General features: G+C 45.0%; 1 pseudogene; it reads right to left on the reverse strand.

Annotated features, from left to right (window-relative positions):
• Positions 1-12599, reverse strand: part of LOC124667386 — a 59442-nt pseudogene that overhangs the window by 20611 nt on the left and 26232 nt on the right.

Genomic DNA, 12599 nt, shown 5'->3' on the forward strand with positions numbered 1-12599 from the left:
ATTCTTCATGAAGTAACCAAGTCTCCAATGACCTCCACTTGTACCTATTGATCAAGTTTGAGATTGTTGGTCCCCAACCAAGTTGGGTCCTAAGAGATTAGTCACAATAGGCTTGGCAACCCAAATGGTTCTTTTCTTGAAACCACTTTGAGTTCCAACAAACTTGGCAAACACATTGCCATCCTTATCCTTCCCTAGAGAATAATCATCATCAACAATTATAGGGTTAGATAAGGTACCACCTAAGCAAGAAGAAGCAAAGTGCCCCTTCTCACGGCATAAGTAGCAAGTGTTCCCCTTTCTCTTCTTTATTGATTTCCTCTCTTGGGGAACATTATCTTGATTCTTCTTGGGAAGTGGCCTATCTTCAACTTGAGGTCGAGCATGAGCTTGACCTTGACCTTGTGGCCGTTTCCATTGTTGTTTCTCACTCAAGTGCTTCTTGTTCAATGGGCATGATCTAACATGATGCCCTTCAACCTTGCACTTGAAGCAAACCAACTTGGCCGGATCCTTGACTTTGTCTTGGCCCTTCTTCTTGTTGCTCTTGCTCTTGGACTTGTTCTTGTTATTGGAGTTGAATCCAAGTCCACTTTTGTCATTGGGGGATTGTTGCACACTTAGCATCTTGTCAAGTGTGGATTTCCCTTCATGACGCTTTTCCAAGTCTTTCTTCAAAGAAAGGACTTGAGCCTCGAGCTCTTTTATTTCCTCTACATGGTTAGTAGAAATACAAGTACTAGAGGAAGTAGAAGTTTCATTGTTAGAGCAACAAGGCAAAGTGAGTAATCCAACACAAGGTGTATCACTAGTTTGACTAGATGGATTACAAGGACTAGCACATGGCAATGTAACATTTGTAGTATAGATTGTGCTAACATCCATATGAGGCTCACAAGATGTTACCTTAGTGATACTTGCCTCATGAGCTAACTTTAGCCCATCATAGGAAATTAGAAGATCATCATGAGAGCTTGAGAGCTTTTTATGACTTTCTTCAAATTCCCTATAATTGCTAGTTAGCAACTCAAGTTGAGCCCTTAGCTCAACATTCTCCTTTAAGGTCGATGCTTCACAAGAATTAGAGTTAGTAGCACAAGCATCAACAATAGTTTTCTCATTTTCATGCATATAGGATTCAATTTTTTGTGTAAGCATGAAATTAGCATGCTTCTCATCTTTTAGCTCATGCTTGAGGAGAGTGAATCTCATTTCCCCATTTTCAACATGGGACTCCAACTCCACTATGGTTTCCCTATATTTATTCAAGGTATCCATAGAATGTTCGAGATAAGCACGAGCTTCTTTATTACCACGAAGAGAAGCATATACCATTGCCATATCATGCACCAAGATATTATGTTCTTCATCATTATCATCATCATCACTCTCATCATTAGAGGATGTGTTAGGAGTCAAAGTAGGAGATACCTTTGGTCCATTTGCCATAAGGCACATGTGCATACCGGAGGATGAAGATGAAGATATTCTTGAATCCTCATTTGAAATCATGTCTTGATCCATAGAGTGTTCGGTTTCCTCTACAATGTTAGTCAACAAGCAACTAGAGGAAATAGAAACATTTTGATTATGGGAGCAAGACAAGGCAAGCATATCCTCATGAGATCTATGTAAGCAATTTACACATGATATGCAAGGACTATCAACACAAGCATGTAGATTATTTTCAATGCAAGATGTGTTTAAGTCCAAAGAGGAAACATTGCAATGAGATAGAGATGAAGAGTCATCACTATTGAGCACAATATCAACATTGCAATTTCCCTCACCACTCACCATATCATTACCTTGTGTCTTGCAACACGTTGGTGAAGTGGAAGAAGATGATGACTCATCACGGCCGGAGGTGGAAGCAACTTGGAGCTCTTCATGATGTGAAGAAGAAGAGAGCTCCTCGGAGTCACCACCGACCAAATGAGAAGTGGATCCATCAAACATTTCCTTAAGCTTGATCCACATCTCATGAGACGACTTTCGCTTTATATATATCAAGAACCTACGAAAATCGGGTCTCAAGGAGAATAAAAGCTCATTAGATACTTGAGCTTCAAGATGTAAGTTTTTCTCATCCTCTAAAGATAGATTTTGAGGATCCATCGGAGGAGAAAAACCTACATCTAGAAATTGCTCAATGTTTGGACACAAGGTCCGAAGTTTACAAAGCAAGCAATTTCGCCACAAATGATAATTTGTGCCAACAAAGATAATTGTGTCATTGTGCACTAAATTACTAGCCGACATCTTTACTCTCAAGGCGGTGAAGCCTAAAACAAGGAGAGACCTTGCTCTGATACCAATTGAAAGATCGAGATGTCGCCTAGAGGGGGGGTGAATAGGCAATTACAAACTCTTGCGGATTTGTCTTGTATGAATGCGGAATTAAACTATCGTTTAGTTTACAAGCACAAACCCTAAATATGCTAAGCTCAACTAAGTGTAACAATAGCAACTAGAGCTAAGCAAGATAGGCACAAGATATATGTAGCACAAGTGATAGCAAGATATATGTACTTCAAGCACGATGGCTATCACAAGGAAAGAGAGCTCGGGTATAGAAATAACCGAGGCACGCGGAGACGAGGATGTATTCCCGTGTTCCCTTGCTTTGCAACAAGGTACGTCACGTTTGGAGGAGTGGAGGTCCCACGAAGGATTCCCCGCGCCACGAAGGCTCACCCTATTCTCCGAACCACACCCACGAAGGATAATGGCCCTTTCCTTATGGTTAGCTTTTCCTCCGCTCCGGAGATGGCAAGCTCCACAACCACTTCACAAGCTCCACGAAGGAGAAGCCCGGGCCTCTTCACAATCTTCTTGAAGAGATCACCGGAGCACCAATCACCAAGCCAACTAGGAGGTCACCCTCCAAGAGTAACAAGCTCACGGTCTCTCACTCGAACAAATCGTGGTGGAGAGCTCAACACTATGCAATGATGCAAAGCAAGAACACCGGAGGTGTTCAAGTCCTTCACACTCAAATCCCACCAAAGCAACGAATGCTAGGATGAGATTGGAGAGGAAGAACAAGGGGGAAAGTCAACCAAAGACTCCAAGATCTAGATCCCGAGAGATTCCCTCACTTAGAGAAGAAACGGTTTGGTGGAAGTGTAGATCTAGATCTCCTCTCTCAAATCCTCAAATATGAGCAAGAATGGTTGGAGGAATCAAGTGGGAGAGCAAGTTCTTCAAATAGCAACAATGGAGGTGAGAGAATGGGAAGAACTACTTGGGCTCAAGGTGGAAGAAAGGTATTTATAGCCCAAGTGGAAAAATAACCGTTGGGGGAAAAAGACAGAAAAACGGGCAGAAAAAAGCTCCAAAAAGTGGCCCAGCCGGCGGCCCAGCCGGCCGACCGGGCCAGGCGCTGAGGAGGCCGGTGGCCGGTCCGGTCAGGCCGGCCTGCCAGCCGGGCGGGGCGCGTGGGCCGCTCGGAGCAGCCAGGCCCAGGCGGGGCAAGCCGGGCGCCCCATCCGCGCGTGGGCGGCGCGTAAGGGGGGCGACGCGCGGTCCGGAGGAGGCCCCGGTCGGGCCGGGTGAGCAGCTGGGCGGCCCGGTGCGGAGTCCGGTCAGGCTGGGGAGGTGGCCGGGCCAGGCCGGCGCGTGGGCCGGTGGCCGCCCGGTCGACCGGGTGGGCCGGCATGCGGCCCGGCAGGCCGGGCGGCAACCGGGCAGCCTTCCCTTTTTTTCTTTTCTATTTTTCTTTTTCTCCTTTACCTTTTCTTTAATAAATATTGCTCCCGAACTCCGATTAACATGAAACCAATTTTGTTTGGAAGATAACAACGAATGCTATCTAATAGAAAGTGAAAACCCAAGAATCTGTAGGAGGGGATTTTATCATGAATATAAAAGGTAGAACCTTATATCATGAATAACCGGTAAAATCACCCAACATCGAAAACGCAATAGAAGATGCATGTAAACTCCGTTTTCGATGAACTTGAGCTTGTTGTAAAGCTAGCAACAAGCTCAAGAACCTCACACCGAGAAATACCAAGAAGCAATAAGAATAGGGATTTCTATTTTCGTGCCCTCGGGTCCTTAGTTGTACTCAGTTTTCCCCAGCTCCTTAGTTTTTCCTCAGTTTTCCCCAACTTCTTGTCTATAACCCGCAGAAAGAGCTCGGACGGAAGGAATCCCGTTTAGTTGACGTTGGTTGGTGCTGGCAAGTGGGGCCGCTGTTGGTGCCCCGCAGTGGACACGTCTCCACTTATCCAGATCATCGTGGGACCCACAACTTGTCCACGTGAGAGCGCCGGACCCACAGCTTACCCAGGTGACCGTTGCAAAATGGGAGCCCGAGCTAGCCCCGCGCCCATGCCCGTGCCATTGCTTCCCCTTTCTTTCTCCGCGCCCCATTGTTCTTCTTCTCCGCCAGCGGCAGCCCTTCTCCGGCACGCGGGTGATGTCTAGTTTCTCTTCGACCTCCCGTTCTTCATGGCCGCAGTATGGACCCGTGCCTTTGACAAGATGCCCCGACCGCCCACGCCAGGAGCCTCCGAAGCGGTCGATCCGTAAGACGGACGAGAACGGCAACCGTGGACGTGAGTTCGTTGCATGCGAGAGCTTGCCATATAGAGAGGGGGATAAGGTTAGATCTCGCTCCAATTTCTCTGTTTTCTCTCGATTTTCTTGTTATTCCCTCGAATTTGGGATTTAGGGTTCACGTTGTTGTTTTCAGATCTTGAAGAAATGCAGGCATTTCGAGTGGATCGATGTGTACGTTCAGAGGCTTCAGTTGCAGGAATCAATTGGCGCTATTGGGGGCGCAATTTGGGAGGGGGGACTTGCTGTAGAGAATGCGGCGGAGAGAGGAGCCGTTCCGATTAGGGACCTTCCGATTATGCCTAATGCTCCCAATGCAGAACTGGTGGAAGTGAAGGGAGAACTGAAGAAAATGAACAAGCGGTTAAGGCAGCTGATCGAGTTGAAGAAGCAAGCTAATCTGATGGCTGGTTGTTTTTTTTGTTGTATAATTACGATCGGATTCTTATCATTGCTCACCGGGCGCTAGAAGTTGTTACAAGGGATACCTAGTTACAAATCCATTATTCAGTTGGGATGTACTTGTAGTTGTTTTCAAAGTTAGTGTGTGCATTCACCGAAATTACCAAACTATATTCCCTAAAAGAAAAGGACAGCTAAAGATAGTTGATAATTGTTAGAGGGGTGACAAATAATGCAATCGCCGAAATTCGCAAAAATGTATGCCTCATGTTTATAACAAATTTATACCACTTTTAGGCCGTTTCAAAATACCAATACTATATCCCAAACTATATTCCCTAAAAGAAAAGGACAGCTCAAGATAGTTGATAATTGTTAGAGGGGTGACAAATAATGCAATCCCCGAAATCCGCAAATATGTATGCCTCATGTTTATACCAAAATTATACCACTTTTAGGCCTTTCCAAAATACCAATACCATATCCCAAACTATATTCCCTAAAAGAAAAGGACAGCTAAAGATAGTTGATAATTGTTAGAGGGGTGACAAATAATGCAATCACCGAAATCCGCAAATATGTATGCCTCATGTTTATAACAAAATTATACCACTTTTAGGCCGTTTCAAAATGGGATCCCTTTCAAAATAGGGTCCCTTCAAAATACCAATACAATATCCCAAACTATATTCCCTAAAAGAAAAGGACAGCTAAAGATAGTTGATAATTGTTAGAGGGGTGACAAATAATGCAATCGCCGAAATCTGCAAAAATGTATGCCTCATGTTTATAACAAAATTATACCACTTTTAGGCCGTTTCAAAATGCCAATACTATATCCCAAACTATATTCCCTAAAAGAAAAGGACAGCTCAAGATAGTTGATAATTGTTAGAGGGCTGACAAATAATGCAATCACCGAAATCCGCAAATATGTATGCCTCATGTTTATACCAATACTATATATTAAGTGGCAAACTCGTCATTGCATTCTCCACCGACAGAGAGAGAGAGAGAGATGGGTGGCCACGAAGAGAGAGAGAGAGAGACAGAGGTTGCCACGAAGAGACGGATAGGGGTATACTGCCCGTTAGATCAGTGGATCAACGGTTCGTGGAGTCGATCCGTGTGACAACGGCTCAACCAATCAGGATAAGTTTGGGCTTCTCAGAGCATTTGTGACAGTACTTGAGGGCAAAACTGAGTAGTACTAAGAATCCAAGGGCACATAAATAGTAAATAGACTAAGGGATTCAAACAAAAGAATTACAAAATGAAAAATGTGTGTTTTGTACAATATAATTCATATTGGGCTACATCAAATTATTTGCAATTCAAATATACATGAGTGTGACAATTATGGCATCATTTAGACAAACTATGTTTTGGGAAAGATGTTTTGCAAAGGGGTTTGGGTGGAAAACCATGCATCTTCATAGCTACACTAGTGATTTTGAGAAGTGGCAATTTGTGGTAAAACTTGATTTATATATGTTTGTTAAGGTTTTCTAGGTGGCAGGTTGCGTAGGAAGACTCCATGAGTAGTTGCCACTATGTTTTTATTTTTTTGGATTTTTTTGCGCATGAAATGACTCAATTAGCTATGTTAATCTCATTTGTTGACTCTCTGTTGACCAGCTACTTGAGGGTAAAACTGAGTATATTGCACTTGCCGGTCTAAGTCCTCGAGGGGAAAACCGAGTACGGATAAAATTTCCGTATAAGGCCCGAGGTTATAACTGAGTACACCAAACGTCCCGGGGTTAGACTCGGGTAGCGGTGCACGCTGCAGCCGTGCATAGCGGACGCGTGTTGCCGTGCATAGCGGACGCGTGTTGCGGTACACGCCACCTTCGTCTTTATAGAGCCCCTCTTTCTCTCCCTCGACGCACGTTCTCACCGGCTCACCGCAACCGCCTCTCCTGTCCCATCATCTTCTCCACAACCGAAGAAAAACCCCGAAGAAAACCGCCGGCGATGGAGAAGAATGAGATGCCCATTGTCGGCACATCAGCCGCCGCCCCGTCCGGGCCCCTGTCGCTGCTTCCATCGTAGCAGCCGGCGCATCGGCCGCCGCCCCGTCCGGGCCCCCGTCGCTGCTTCCAACGTAGCAGCCGGCGCATCGGCCGCCGCCCCCGTCCGAGGCCCTCGTCGCTGCTTCCAACGTAGCAGCCGGCGCATAGGCCGCCGCCCCCGTCCAAGCCCCTGTCGCTGCTTCCAACGTAGCAGCCGGCGCATCGGCCGCCGCCACCGTCCAGTCCCCCGTCGATTGGGACCCGTACGAACCAGTGCAGTACGACGCGCCGGAGAACCCCTACGACACCACCATCGTCGACAACGAGCCGGAGGTAACCCTTTGTTCCCTAGTTCTTATCTCATTTCAATCATTTTGTGTTAGATCTACCGTTATTACGGTTCGTCCGTTTCTAGTTCAATCCTTTTTGTTAGATCTTGCGTTATTACTTGTTCGTCTGTTCCTAGTTCGATCCTTTTGTGTTAGATCTTGCGTTATTAGTGTTTGTGATTTGCTTTTGTTTAAGATTTGTGCCGATGATGATGAATATTTGGGCATAAATTGATTCAGGGTTTGGTCGATAAACAATTGGTGTGTACAAATTTGTTGTGCATGATCTTTGGTTTGCTGACTCAAATCCTGGATATAAGTGTGTCCAATGTAACCGAGGCTACCTCTTTTTTCGAGCCCATATTATCATGCATGATTTTTTGTTCACTCTCTGTTCCATCATCGTTGCAATTGACTCCGTGTTTTTTGCACGATCTTTGGTGCTACGTGACAGGTGCAGAGCAGCGACGTCGACGGCGACGACGAGTCCTTCCACACCAAGACTCGTCACGTCCTCAGGAGGCTGCAGTCCGGCCATTACGATGGCCCCTTTGCTCGAGGCATTTACAAGTGCCCCTTCGCAACAGGAAGCTCCGCGCCACCGACTTCAACTCCCTGGTGAACCATGCTGAATCCATTGGCGGATGTGGCGCTAGAGTTGGAAGGACCGTGAACGTGCATGCGTACATGGCCAAACACAAAGCACTTGGGATTCACCTGCGCAACCTCCAAGCGAGTCACACGCGCTACCTGGAGGCGTTGAACGTGCCTACTGCACTCTCTGTATGTGACTGCTCTGTCTGTAGAGCAGCTTAATTTCATGTAAATTGTAGCTTATGTTGGATCTATCGGTACTACTTTTGGATCTGTCCTGAATATATCTATGCTATGTTGGTTGCTCGTATGCAGCTTATCCTATATTTTTTCTCCGGATTTGTGCCCTAGATTTCCTACCTGATTGGGTAAAAACGAAGGCATAAAGAAATGAATGGCGTTAAAAAACAGAAGGAGAAGCTGCTCTAGATTTGCTACCAATTTGGGCTATCAAATATGAATGAGATCGAGCGATAGAGAGGAAAAAGGTACATTGAAAACTGCTAATCTGGGCGGAAGAGACGAAACCACTCGTGCCCCCGTCCCGGACCCACACGGCTCCACACGCTACGGCCCCACACGCTACGGCCACACAAACACGGCCTCGTCCTGTCCCACGCGGTCCCACACGACGCGACCCCACAAACGACACGACCCCACTCGTCGGCACGGAACGGTCAACTTAACGGATTCCTTCCGTCCGAGCTCCTTCTGCGGTTCAGACAAGGGCTTGGGGAAAACTGAGGAAAAACTAAGGAGCTGGGGAAAACTGAGTACAACTAAGGACCTGAGGGCACGAAAATAGAAATCCCATAAGAATATGCAACGCATGCAAGGATTGAGCTCCCTAAGACGATGTGATCAAGTTACCTAACCGAAAGCCCCACTTGATAGTGCGGCTATCTATCCTATAATCCGGTCTCCCAACATCCACCTTGAGACCGGTAAAAGGAAAACCTATCAAGGTTATACCTTTGCCTTGCGCATCCCATCACTTGATCATTGTCGCTTCGTGTATACTCACAAATGCTCCCCCATACACAATGATGGGAAAGCTTCATTGATGCACATCTTCACATGTCCACTAACACCAAATGGACGGCAAGCTTCAAGTATGTGATCCACTCAAGATGCTCAACTTGAACTTGCCCAACTCAACCTTGTATCTTCTCATACTCACTTAAGATAGAGCATGGCTAATATTGAGTTCCACATAAGAACTCCATCTTCATTTCTTCTTCTTGATCATATCACATATATATCTTCATACCGATGATCTTGATGCCAATACACAAGGTATATCTTTATCTTCATGGCATCCATACTTGAATCCAACACATGGAGAGCAAGTAGTACCTATGGAATATTCCTTCATATAAACTCAATGAAAACATTAGTCCATAGGGGTTGTCATTAATTACCAAAACCACACATAGGGGCAATGTACCCTTACAACGGTACATGAGATGCATTCTAAGAAATTAAATGGGGTTATTTTAAAACTAGATTTTGAAAAGGCGTATGATAAAGTTAAGTGGTCGTTTCTACAGCAAACACTCAGGATGAAAGGTTTTTCTCCAGAGTGGCGCGCTCTGATAAATGATTTTGTGTATGGAGGTAGTGTCGCAATCCGGGTCAATGATGACACCGGTCACTATTTCCAAACACGAAAAGGGTTACGCCAAGGGGATCCGTTATCACCAATGTTGTTTAACATTGTAGCGGATATTCTGGCTATACTCATAGAGCGGGCTAAGGCTGATGGCCAGATTGAAGGAGTGATTCCACATCTAGTTGATGGTGGCTTATCTATACTTCAATACGCCGATGATACAATTCTATTTATGGATCATGATCTTGAAAAAGCTCAAAACTTGAAATTAATCTTGGCGGCCTTTGAGCAATTGTCAGGATTGAAAATCAATTTCCATAAGAGTGAATTGTTCTGCTTCGGTGATGCCCAAAATGATGTGACTCTGTACACAGAGTTGTTTGGTTGTGGGCAAGGCCAATTTCCGATTCGTTATTTGGGTATTCCGATTCATTATCGGAGACTTACAATCGCGGAATGGAAATTAGTGGAAGAAAGACTACAAAAACGCCTTAGTAGCTGGAAAGGCAAGTTGCTGTCCCTAGGTGGAAGATTGGTACTCATTAATTCGGTACTCACAAACATGGTACTGTATATGTTATCATTTTTCATCCTACCAAAAGGAATTCTGCATAAACTCGATTATTATCGATCCAGATTCTTTTGGCAAGGGGACAGTGAGAAAAGGAAATATCGACTGGTTAAGTGGAGTATAGTTTGTAGTCCCAAAGACCAAGGTGGGCTTGGAGTTCATGATTTGGAAGTCAAGAATTCGGCCCTATTGGGAAAATGGCTGTTTAAGCTCCTCACTGAGGATGGGACTTGGCAGACTATCCTTCGGCGAAAGTATATCGGTTCGAAGACATTATCCCAAATGGTTTGGAAACCAAGGGATTCTCACTTCTGGGCCGGGCTAATGGCGACTAAAAATGAATTTTTTCGCCATGGCACTTTCTCAATCAGAAATGGAGCACAAATACGTTTCTGGGAAAATGCTTGGCTTGACAACGCACCCCTAAGTGAACAGTATCCAGCTCTTTATAGGATTGCTCGTCGTCAAGGTGATACCATTGCTACCGTAATGGCTACCTCACCCCCGAATGTGACGTTTAGACGGGTTTTACTTGGACAAAGACTTGCGGCATGGAATACCTTAATTCAACGGCTCAGGGATATTCAATTATCGGACGAACCGGACGAACTTAGATGGAACCTTCATGCCAACGGTGCTTTCTCTGTGAAATCTTTCTACAATGCGATCCTTCTTTCTGATCTACCAGTTGATAATAATAAAAAGATTTGGAAGATGAAGATACCATTAAAAATTAAATTTTTTGGATGGTATCTTCGTCGAGGGGTAATCCTCACCAAAGACAATCTTGTTAAGCGTAATTGGCATGGGAGTACTCGATGTGTTTTCTGTCAACAGGACGAAACAATCAAGCACTTGTTCTTCCAGTGCCAGTTCGCGAGATCTATATGGTCAGTCATCCAAGTAGCGTCTACCCTGTATCCTCCGACTAGTGTTGCCAATGTCTTTGGTAATTGGCTCCATGGTGTTGATTCAAGGTTTAAGTTGCTTCTTAGGGTGGGGGCGCTAGCAGTTATCTGGGCGCTTTGGCTATGTAGAAATGACAAGATTTTTAATGATATGAATTGCTCTTTGTTGCAGGTCATCTACAGATGTACAGGTATTCTCCGTTCGTGGTTACCTCTTCAGCGAGTGGAGAACCGAGACCTGTTTACGGAGGTCTGTACACGGTTGGAGGCTACGGCGAGGGATACTTTTTCCCAACATGGGTGGCAGCATAGTCTACGGATAGATGCCCCACCTACTTCTTAGGCGTTATTTGTTTCATCTTGATGTGTATCTCGCCTAGTTTTTGTTTTTATCATTTTCGAACCTGAGACAACATAAACGACTGTGTGCATCCTGGTTATGCAGAGGCTGGATGTAATTGCTTATAAAAGTAATGAAAGCATCCTTTATCAAAAAAAAGAAGAAATCTGTTGTGGTACTTTGAGAACTCGTTCATCAACCGTAAGCACCCAGTCTCTGACTCATAATCTTCCTTCTTGTCACTCTTGAATATCATGAGATAGTTTGGGACACATCCAATTGGAAGATTGCCAGGAACTAGCAACGTTTTGGCACCCAGCCCAATCAAGTCCTGCAAATTCAGTTCATTTGCATTACTGACAAGACTCCTGTTCTACTTCTGGAATTGGGACTCAATGGCAACAATGGTGACAGCAGCAGCAACAGTAGCGAATGACTCACAGTAATAGTTGCAGAAATTTTGGCAACAACACTCGGGGTGAGGTTGCGAACCATCTCAATGGGCATCTCGGAGAGAAGAGGTTCGTTGTAATCATTGCCCCCAATTTCACCGACTAAGAAGAGAGATTTTTTCCATCATGTTGGTGCAGTCTGTTTAGTAAACATGATTACGAGTCAATATGTAAAGATGACATCTTAATTTAAAATTACAGTCAAAGAGCCACAGAAAGTATTGTACAGTAGTTAAACAGTAAAAGGATCGTAGCATTTTTTACTAACACATTCATCTCTGATCCCATTAGAGTGCAAATTTAGAACTACTACGATCTCTCTGATAGCAGATTAATCCATTTCAAGTCATACTTTATCACCGTCAGTTCCTGGATTTCGACAAATCATCTCACGGGCGGATTTTCTTTTCATAATTTCCATTGTCAAAATAGTGTAAAGGTCAAAGCCTTCTTCCATTCTAAAAAAAAAAATCCGGAAGGAGAAGGGAGTGAACCTAGCATACCGGTAAAATCATTTGGGCAAACAAACAAACAAACCCGGTGAGGAGCGTCCTGGACCGTGCGTTTGTCTCCCCAGAGTGGGAACTTCGTTTCCCCTTGGCGCGTCTGACAGCGGAAACAAGGATTGGTTTGGATCATACGCCGCTGATCCTGGATTCAGGGGAGAACGCACCTCGCAGGATTGCCAGGTTTACTTTTGAGAACAGCTGGCTCGCAGTTCCTGGGTTTGCGGAGCAGTTGAAGTCGTGGTGGGCGGAGTTGATCGCCACCAATGTGAACCCTAGGGATCCTATCGATGTGTGGCACGGG

Source organism: Lolium rigidum, chromosome 6 (genome assembly GCF_022539505.1).
Source record: "Lolium rigidum isolate FL_2022 chromosome 6, APGP_CSIRO_Lrig_0.1, whole genome shotgun sequence".
In the NCBI taxonomy this organism is placed as follows: Eukaryota; Viridiplantae; Streptophyta; class Magnoliopsida; order Poales; family Poaceae; genus Lolium; species Lolium rigidum.